This window comes from Anoplopoma fimbria, chromosome 12 (genome assembly GCF_027596085.1).
Source record: "Anoplopoma fimbria isolate UVic2021 breed Golden Eagle Sablefish chromosome 12, Afim_UVic_2022, whole genome shotgun sequence".
NCBI lineage: Eukaryota > Metazoa > Chordata > Actinopteri > Perciformes > Anoplopomatidae > Anoplopoma > Anoplopoma fimbria.
Window position 1 is genome coordinate 20349024 of NC_072460.1, and position 10104 is coordinate 20359127.

The window sequence follows — 10104 nt, forward strand, 5'->3', positions numbered from 1 at the left end:
GCAAAGCCGTCTGTGCCCGCCAAGACGATATCCATCAGTCGCTGGAAACTGGCTGGTGCCCCCTGCAGGCCAAAGGGCATTACCAGAAACTGGAAAAGCCCCTGTGGGGTCCGAAAGGCTGAGCAATGCCTGGCCTCCTTCGCCAAGGGCACCTGCCAGTAGCCCTTGCATAAATCCAGGGTAGTGATGTAGGACGCTTTTCCCAGGCGCTCAATCAAGTCCTCGAGCCGGGGCATTGGGTAAGCGTCAAAGTGTGATTGGGCATTCACCTGGCGGAAGTCAATACAAAAGCGCATAGTGCCATCCTTCTTGGGCACTAGCACCACCGGGTTACTCCACTCACTGGAGGACCTCTCAATCACCCCCAAAGCCAACATCTCCTCCACCTCGGCTTTGAGGCACGGCAGGAGACGCTCAGGAACCCGGTACATCCGTTTGCGCACAGGGGTAGTGTCTTTGAGAGGAATGGAGTGTTCCACAATGGTCGTGAACCCCGGCCTTTCTTGGAAAAGGCCAGGAGGCAGAATCCCCGCTAGCTCCTTCTGCTGGCGGGAGGTCAGGTGAGACAGGTCCAGGGTGGAGGACTGCTGGCTGATGGGGAAGAACTGCTCTGGACACTCCTCTTCCTCCGCCACAGCCTGCACCCTGAGCTGCAGTTCCGGTGGCCTCTCATGCCACTCCTTCAGAAGGTTGACATGAAAGGTCCGCCTGGGTTTCCGTCTGCCAGGGAGGTCAACCTCGTAGGTCACCGGACCCATTTTCCGCACCACCTCGTAAGGCCCTTGCCACTTAGCAAGCAGCTTGTTCTCCGAGGTGGGCAGGAGAAGCAGAACTTTCTGGCCCGGTTGGAGGATCCTCTTCCTGGCAGACTTGTCGTACCAGGTCTTTTGTTGTGACTGGGCTTGCTCCATGTTGGACCGCACTAGCTCAGTCATCTCCTCCATCTTGTTCCTCATTTCGAGGACATGAGCTACCAGGCTCTGGGTCATGGGCGTCTCAGGTCCCGCCCATGCCTCTCTCAGCACATCCAACGGGCCCCTCACCTGTCGGCCATAGAGCAGTTCAAACGGTGAGAAGCCAGTGGAGGCCTGGGGAACCTCCCGGTAGGCAAAGAGCAAGTAGGGCAGCCAGTGGTCCCAGTCCTTCCCATTGACTGCAACAAACTTCCTCAACATGCCCTTTAACGTTTGATTATAGCGCTCCACAAGGCCATCTGTCTGAGGGTGGTAAGGAGTGGTCCGAATGCCCTTAATGCCTAATAAGCTGTACACCTGCTTTAAGGTCTTTGAAAGGAATGCAGTGCCCTGGTCAGTGAGGACCTCCTGGGGAATTCCTACCCTCGAAAAAAGTTGCAACAGGGCCTGTGCTATTGGACGGGCCGAAATCCTGCGCAGCGGGAAGGCCTCGGGGTAGCGGGTAGCATAGTCGCAGATAACTAATATATACCTGTAGCCTGTTTTGGTCCTTTCCAGGGGTCCAACAAGGTCCATTGCTATGCGGGCAAAGGGAACCTCTATTATAGGGAGTGACTGTAGTGGGTAAGGGCTAGTTCTCCTATTGCTAGTTACCTGGCACTCGGGACAGGTTTTGCAATACTGCTGCACATCGATATAGAGCCCTGGCCAATAAAACCTGGCTGCAATCCTTTCATAGCTCTTGGCATTACTCAAGTGACCTGACCAAGGTATTTTATGACCCATAGCTAACACCCGTTCTCTGAGCTGTTTAGGCACAACCAGCTGCTCTGCCCTGCCCTCTCCTGGCTGATGGTACAACAGCCCTTCTCTTACCCGGTAGCTCTCTCCCGACAAAGCTGGAGGTACATCTGTGGAGGTCTCACCAACTTCACTGACCTTGTCATAAGCTTTTAGCAAACTCTCATCCTCTCTCTGTAACTGTTCAAAATTAACTGAGATATCACCCCAATCTGCATCTGGTTCTGCAAGTGGTAACTCAGCATTTCTCTCCACCGTGCCCACTAGCCTATCCCGCCTGACCTGCATGCGGGTCTTTTTACCCCTCACTCTGGCAGGAGGAGCAATTTCTCCTTCTGCAAAAGGCATGTCCCTTAGGGTAGCTAGCTCAGCAGGCTCCTCTGTCTCTTCTCCAGGAGCCCCTGCTCGGCTCTGGGACCGGGTGACCACCACATTAACTGGCTTGCTGGCCTGCACCAGCTCTGGCAGAACCAGTATATCCTGGCCTATGACGACTGCATGGCTCAGCCTCTCTACCACACCAACAATCATCTGGTACGCCTGCCCTCTGACCTCCAGATAGACTTCAGCTGTGGGGTACTCATGTTCATCCCCATTAACACATAGAATCCTGAGGTTCCTACCCTGCACAAAATCCCTTGCCTTCACTAGGTGGGGCTGCACTAGTGTCTGGGTACTTCCGGTGTCTAACAGGGCAGTGGCTTCCTTCCCATTAACTAGGACAGTGGTAGTCTGCAGTCTTCCCCCAAAACCTGTATCACCCTCCCCTGATCTCGGGATACAGCTATGGCCAGAGAGTCTAGGCTTCAATTTGGGACAATCCGGCTTAATATGACCCTCCTCACGGCAATAGAAGCAGACCACCGGTCCTCCGGGCTTCTGCCCTTGCACTACTCTAGGCTTGTCATACCTATACGACTTCTGGGCAGGCACTCTATTGGGCTCATTAGTCTTTGGACCACCCGCATGACCAAAACCCCCAGACCTACTTTGGGCTGCTGGAATAGAGTAGGACTCCTGTCGGTAACTCTTCTGGCCTCGCCGCGCCGCCATGAAGTTCTCCACCAGCTCTGCCGCACGCTGGCCACTCTGGGGTTGGTGCTCTTTCACCCAGATTCGGATGTCTGGAGCCAGGGTCCGGAGAAACTGCTCCAGGATGAGCACTTCTGCCACTTCTTCGACTGATTTATCCGCCGGCCTGATCCACTTTTCAAAGAGATCCCTAAGGCGGGTGTACAGCTCTCGGGGGACTCACCAGGTCTGACGTCCGGTTCGCGGAACCTCCTCCGGTAAACCTCCTCGTTGATTGCATACTTGTGAAGGATGGCCTCCTTCACTCGGTTATAGTCAGTGGCATGATCCATATTCATTGCCACATAGGCGCTGCGTGCTTTTCCGGTGAGGTAGGGCACTAGAAAGACTGCCCAATCCTCTCTTGGCCAACGATAAGCCATTGCTAACCTCTCGAATGTTATGAGGTACTGCTCAATGTCGTCCTCCTCTTCCAGCCTGGGAATGGCCGCCCTGGGCCAGGTCACGCTGCTGGCGCTGCTGGTGCAGGTGCTGGTGCAGGTGCTGGTGCAGGTGCTGATGCATGTGCCAATGCCGGAGCTGGTGCTGGATCCGCTGCAGATGAAGGCCTCCGGTCAGCCTCGACGTCCTCCCTGAGCTGGTTCAGCTGCATTTGGACACTCCTCCAGCGCTGCTCCTGCTTGGACGCCTCCCGCTCGAAGAGCCTACGCACTGCGGTAAGGTCCGACTCCTCAGGCGGGTCTCCGCCGGATGCCTGGTCCTCACCATGGCCGTCTTCCTCCTCCATCTCGAGTAGAACCCCTCGGGACAGCCTCTGCTCCATTCGTCGCCAGATTCGGCCTCGTCCTCGCTGTCCACCGAGTCCTCGTCTTCCCCCTCGTCTCTCCAGTTTCTCAGATGGCGTTGAAAAAAACATCCCACCACTGCCACCAAATGTGAGGGACCGGCGTGGTCGCCCCACGTATCTGGGATACGGCCAACTGGGAATTTCGAGTGTGGGCAAAAAATGAGGGCAATGGACTGAGGACTAAGAAAAGTGAAGTTTTAATCTCTCCAAAACATTCACAAAAAAATAGAGCAACGTTCAAAATGAAAAGGAAATGACTGCATCAGTCCGCACACCAAACTAAGATAACATAACATAGCATATCATATCATAACCAAAACATACGTTTCTCGTACTGGCCTCACGTCAAGCCAGCACCACCTTCAGCCCCAAACACCAAATGAGAAAGCCCTTAAATAGGGAAATGGCAATTGGACCAATCACGGCCGTATGGGCCAGACCATTAGTTGGGGGAACATTATTTACCTAAAGCTAACAATCCAACATAACTGAACAGAAAGTACATTGTGTGAATACTAAATAAACATGATACTAAATAAACAATCACCAAATACATATATACCCACACCCTGTGCAGAACCGAAAGATATTTACAAAACAGCCGTTTCTATCAACACCCCCCTGGGCTATTCCCTGATACTCTGATCCTAAGCTCCCTTAGCATACTGCCCCCTACCGGGACGGAAGACCAATTTTACACCAGCCCAATATAATATATACGCACACAATATAATAATAATAATAATAATAATTCCTCTAATGCGGGACAGTGAGAAGGGGGAGGATTTCACCTTCTCACAAAAATAAGAACAACTTTCCATTTGTTCACTTTCTTTAATGAAAGATAGCAGTGAAATGACAATAACCAAACATGTCATGAGCAGCTAAAGGTGCTGGTATGTTTACATCTAAATAGTCATTAACTTCCGGTTCCGTTATGTGTAACAACATAAGAGGTCCGTAGTGCAATATTCCCTATCTCCCCCTGAGCCTTTAACACTCTAACACAAAGGCTGATTAAAACAACAAAACAGCACCAAACGAATGGTTGGACGCACTATGCGCCACAAAAACGAGCGGAAGGCCCAACATGAACACAATGCCCACAGAACCCATCAAAGACTACCCCATAGCAAAGTCCTTATGCCAGGCAGGCACACCGGCCCTCCTGGTGGACCGGCGCAAGTCTGTCGCCGGCGGCACATCGGGTGGCGGTGGGAGAGGGGCCATAGGGGCCACAAAGCCCGGCGGTGGCGTACGAAGGACGCCCTGGGCCGGCACCACTGGCACGATAGGGGTGGGCTGCATCCCGCGCCGGGGAGAGCCTGCAGGTGGCAGTGCCGGTGGTGGAGCGGGCCCTGACTCCGTCACAGGCCTCACCGGGCCGCTCACAAGACCAGGCAGCCGCGGCGTTGCACTAAGTGCTGGTACAGCGACACGAGACGCCAGATCGTCATAGATCGATCGAGGCGGGGGCCGGTCGCTGTGGACCGGGTAGAACTTGCGCAGGAATCTTCGGTTCCGTATTGAGATCCTGCCCGACCCGTCAATCTTGATCACGTACTGATCGTGCTGGCGCACCTCAACGACACTGCCCGTCCTGTCCCACTTGTTAGGGTGAGGTCCCGTCTGGTTCTGTACGCGGACGAAGTCCCCCACCTCGAGAGGAGGGAGGCGTTTGGTGTGCTCCGCCCAAGCGTCAGCTGTGCGGATGTGGCGTTTGCGGAGGGCCTCCTCCCTTGCCGTCAGCGTCTCACGCCATGTTACGTGCGGCCTGTACCTCCCGGGTGGAATCGGGATGAAGTCGCGGATGGGCCGGCCGAAGACACACATCGCCGGGGATAGCTTTGTGTCAGGGTCCGGCGTATTACGGTACTGGAGTATCGCCCTCTGCACAGCGTCGGTGTCGAGTTCGCCTTTCGGGCCTGTATTGTCAGTGATGAGCCGCTTCATCGTCTTCACCCCGATCTCTGCGCGGCAGTTGCTGTGGGGGAAGGCCACCGATGAGAGGCGGTGGTGTACGCCCCATCTGTGAAGGAAAGACCTGGTCTCGGCGGAGGTGAACTCTGGCCCCCCGTCCGATGCAAGCTCTTCTGGAGTCCCGTACGTGGCAAAGGCACGGCGTAGGTGGCATATGAGGTCTGCGGCGCCACCCGTCGACCTCGAGATGATTGGCCAATTTGAGTAGCGGTCAACTATCACAAGATAGTGCACACCCCTGTGCATGAAAAAGTCTGAACACACAGCCTGGAAGGGGTAAATGGCCATGACAGGCGGGGTCGGCGGCGCCGCGGGCTGAGAGGGCGCCATCCGGTGGCAGTGTTCACAGTTATTCCGAGTGGCGCAGATGTCGGCCGACATGCCTGGCCAGAACACAGACGACTCCCGCGGGCGGTCATCATGGAGACGCCTTGGTGGGCAGCGTGCAGGGCGCTCAGCACTTCGCCACGGAGTGAGGGTGGTATGACTACCCTATCCTTGTACAGGACCACCCCATCAGCTGATGTGATATCCTCGCGGTACTGGTGGAAGCCACGAATCGCCACCGGCATCCCAGCCCTTGACTCGGGGAAGCTGTCTGCCGCCATCTCCTCCAACGTGCGCATATCGTCGCTGCTGCTCATGGCCCCTCTGACACGGTCCCATGTCACGGACTGCAGCGATTCAAGCCCCGCAGCGCACCAGGCCAGGTCGCCCTCCTCAACATCATCGGCCACCGGCCCTGCCCACCGTATGAGAGACAGCACATCAGCGTGTGCGCTGGGTGAGAGGTGGGTCACCATGGCGGCATTGTCGTCTGGAAGATCCATGGGCGACGGGCACGGTGTGCCGACCGGCCTGCGCGACATGGCATCTGCAGCCCTGTTCTTCATCCCGGGGACATGAATGATGCGGAAACGATAGCGCAGGGTCTTCTCCTTGAGGTTCCTGAGACGGGGGTTTGGTATGTCGTCGAGTGCTCTGTCGCCAAGGAGTTTGAGTAACGGCTTGTGGTCGACTGCCACAATCAGGTCCCTGCAGCCCAACACGAAGTAGCGCGCTTTGTCCAAGGCGTCAGCGACCGCAAGCGCCTCGCCCTCTACAGGCGCGTATCTGGACTCGGCCGCGTGTGTGAACCTGCTGCCAACCAGGGTCACCTTCCATCCATCAGCGCAGCAGAAGGGCCTGACCGGCGTGCACTGACAGTGCTTCTGGAACAGCCAGAAGCCGACGCCCTCCTTTGACCAGTCCGTTGCGAGGCATGTCGGCTTGGACTTGTCAAAGATGCGGACGCCGCGCTCGATCTCCTGGACGATCTCCTCCTTTGATTCGCGGAAAACGTTCTCTAATTCCGGAGACCACTCGAAGCGTACCCCATGCAGTAGGAGTTTCCGGAACGGTTGCATGCGTTCGGCCATACTGAAGGCGTAGGCCACTTGGTTGACCAGTCCGAACCAGGACCTGACATCGGTGACGTTGCGCGGTCGTGGGAAGTCTCGGATAGCCTCCAGGTAACGGCTGCATGGCCGTACGTCAGACATGGTGATTGTGAAGCCCGCGAAGTCCACCGAGGGTTCGGCAAAGGCAAATTTTTCCGGGTTGAGGATGATTCCGTTCCTGCCACAAACGTCCAGCCATTGTGCCGCCTGGAAGTAACTCTCCTCAACTGTATCAGCCCACAGGAGTGTGTCGTCCACACACTTGGTCTTGTTGCCGATGTCCGCAACCACCTCATCATAGCGCCGTGAGTAACCGTCTCCCGACGCTATGTACCCCTGTGGCGCCGAAAGGTACCGGAAGCGCCCCCATGGTGTGATGAACGTCGTCTTGTGGCGGTCATCTTCATGCAGTGGGACGCTGTGGTAGCCATTCCAGGCGTCGAATACAGTCTTGCATTTCCCACTGGGCACCTGTCTCGCCTGGTGGAAGGGAGATTGCGTGTGGTGGGTCTCACGGAGCGCATGCTTGTTCAGTGCTTGGAAATCGACGGTACGTCGTGGCTTGCCGTTCTTCTTTGCGCAGATCACCATGCGGTGACACCATGTCACTGGCGTGCCAATGGGCACTTCTTCCAGCACGCCAAGACGAACGTCCTGGTCAAGGCCCGCCTTCACCTCACCTTGCCAGTGTATGGCGACTGGGATGGGGGTGTGGCAGGCGACCGGCGTTGCATTCTCATTGAGCATGAGACGAAGAGGTGGACCAGACATTCTCGGCAAGGGCTGGTGGGGACATGTATTGAATGTGCTCTGAGCGTATAGTCCAAGTAAGTGTTTCCGTAGAGCTCCCCTGTTAGCCTCCGTGGCCGGCATGGGGAGCGTGGTTGGCTTGGTCGGAGGTTCCGCACGCCGCGGGCAGTCACATGGGTCTGAGGTCGCAAGGTTGACCTCCCCGAGTGTTGGGAACCTGTCTGAGATCATGCCCAGGTCCACACAGGCTGTACGAGACAGGAATATACGGTCTGAGGTGTCAGTCACGTACGCGATCTGACGCGTCTCCAATCTCCGGGCGTCGCTGCTGTTACCAGCGAACCTGACGACGGCGGCCCCGAGGATCCGTATGCCTTCATTATTCGCGGCCTTCATGGTCATGGATACAGGAATGAGGTCGTCTGTGTTCAGGCCCATCTGTTTGGCGACCTTGACGCCGATCAGGCAGCTCTGGCACCCCGTGTCAGCCATGGCAGGCAGGGTCACAGTGCGGGTGCGTTTCCGGAGGTCGAGGCCCAGTGCTTTGTAATCCTCGTTTTCAATGCTGAGTGTGAGGTGGATGTATGGCTGTGAGTTGGACGGGCGCTTCATCCACTTGTCACACATGTCATCATACAGGTGGTGAGCGAGGGGGAGTGTGCGTACCATGTCGGCGGTGCTGGTGAGTGTGCACAGCTCGCCGAAGGCGGTCGCCTGCTGTTCGTCGCACACCCCATCAGTCTCCTCCGGTGCGGGCCTAGATGACCGGCCACCCAGGCAGGCCTTGTCGAGGTGGTTTTGACGGTTGCATTTCCGGCACGTCTTGCCGTACGCGGGGCACTCGGCGCGCCTGGCACGCCACTGAGGCGTCTTGCCGTGGCCTGCCTCGCCGCAGTAGATGCACGTCCCCTCGGCCTTGACCTTGGATTGCTCCGCTCTGGCGCCCCCTCTGGCGCGGACGTCCTGCTGCTTCCCCGTCGATATGAGCTGCTGATAGTGTCCGTGCTCTGAGGGTCAAGCAGGCGTGACGCTGAGCGCTTTCCTGACTCTTTGGCTTCGATGTACTCTATTATGTCCTTTAGTGGCATATCCTGATTCTTTTCGCCAAGCAGATCGAGCTGTATTTCTTGGTCTGCTATGCCGCGGGCGATCACATCGCGCAATATTTCCTCTGTGAAGTCGTTGACTTGGTCACACCCCTCCTTAGTGCATGTCATTTCGTATTTACACGTGCCTGCCTGCCCCTTTAAGCGAGCATGAAATGATCGGATGGGCTCTTCGTGTCCCTGTCGCATGTTAGATAGGGCCACTCGAGCTACCATTGTGTTTTCTGCACGGACAGAGAGTGCCCTTATGGCAGAGAGAACGTCCTTTTCATCACTGTCCACTAGGCTTTTGCCTGCAGCACGGGTGAGGTCTTTTCTCAGATCCTCCTCACAACACTCTAGCAGTTGTGTGACAACATCTGATCCAATTAGTTTAGTGCCCCTCTTGTACTCACCCCAGCGGGTTAGGAAGTATGACCAGGTCTCGGCTGTTCCAGCCAATGCTATGGACGGGCGCCTGAGTTTCTCCACTTTGGCGTTTGCGCGCGGTTCCCTGGGGGCTGCAGTGTGTGTGGTCGCGTGTATGTTCAGCATGGCCACCACCACCGCTACTTCCGCATGTGTAGCCACATAGTCACACTCCTCGATAGGGCAAGACACATCCATCCTTGGTTCCACAGTTTTTATTATTTATATATTTTTTTTTTTTTTTTTTTTTTTTTTGTTTTTTTTTATGCGCTCATATCAGGTTCCCGGGCGACGTTACTTGTAAATACACTCGCGGCCCACTCGTTCGTTTGATCGCATTTTTTCGCGACGTCGGAGGTGTCTGCTTGGCTTCATCCAGGTGTTTGGTTATAAATAAGAACAACTTTCCATTTGTTCACTTTCTTTAATGAAAGATAGCAGTGAAATGACAATAACCAAACATGTCATGAGCAGCTAAAGGTGCTGGTATGTTTACATCTAAATAGTCATTAACTTCCGGTTCCGTTATGTGTAACAACATAAGAGGTCCGTAGTGCAATATTCCCTAATTTATGTTAGGATCCATTCCCTAAGTGGTAAAAATTTATGTTAGGATCCATTCACTGCATGTGATGATGTTGACGATGGCTAAGTGGTAAAACCAGTTGTCCTTCAATCAGAAGACCAGGAGTTCAATAGCACACCCCCCTGGGCAAGACACTTAAATTTACTTACAAACAGGTTTGTATTGACAAGCATTGGTTGGAATACATGGCGGAGGTCGTTGAGGTAGTTAAAAAGCTCTTCAGCGGCAAAGTGCCAGGAGT